Source organism: Austrofundulus limnaeus, unplaced genomic scaffold (assembly GCF_001266775.1).
Source record: "Austrofundulus limnaeus strain Quisiro unplaced genomic scaffold, Austrofundulus_limnaeus-1.0 Scaffold324, whole genome shotgun sequence".
Classification (NCBI taxonomy): domain Eukaryota; kingdom Metazoa; phylum Chordata; class Actinopteri; order Cyprinodontiformes; family Rivulidae; genus Austrofundulus; species Austrofundulus limnaeus.
Window position 1 is genome coordinate 722,900 of NW_013952726.1, and position 368 is coordinate 723,267.

The 368-nt window shown below is 40.2% G+C and overlaps 1 non-coding gene across 1 annotated transcript; it reads left to right on the forward strand.

Moving 5' to 3' along the window:
- The first annotated feature begins 138 nt into the window (after window positions 1-138).
- Window positions 139-221, forward strand: trnal-cag (transfer RNA leucine (anticodon CAG)). Its single transcript has one exon. It is a non-coding gene; the product is annotated as a tRNA-Leu (tRNA).
- The last annotated feature ends 147 nt before the right edge of the window (window positions 222-368 follow it).

Here is a 368-nt window from a genome sequence, read left to right on the forward strand (position 1 = left end):
TTGTAACTAGAAGTCATTTTGAATGAGTTGAAAATGACAAATTGTAAATCTGTCCAAAAGCAGTCGACATAAAATCCGTGATTTAAAAAAAATAGGTTTTCAGGGCTGTTTTACACCAAATGAAAGAGCAGAAACCACGTCAGAATGGCCGAGCGGTCCAAGGCGCTACGTTCAGGTCGTTGTCTCCAATGGAGGCGTGGGTTCGAATCCCACTTCTGACAAAGTGTCTCTTTCGCAGCTTATCATTTCTCACCACATTTTATTCTGTCATCAAGAGGAGCTTAGCCAAACTTTCGGCACAATCCGCATAATTTGTTCCATGGCAGTTAGAATTCAGTTTGTACTGGAAAAACGTTTAATACAAAAGT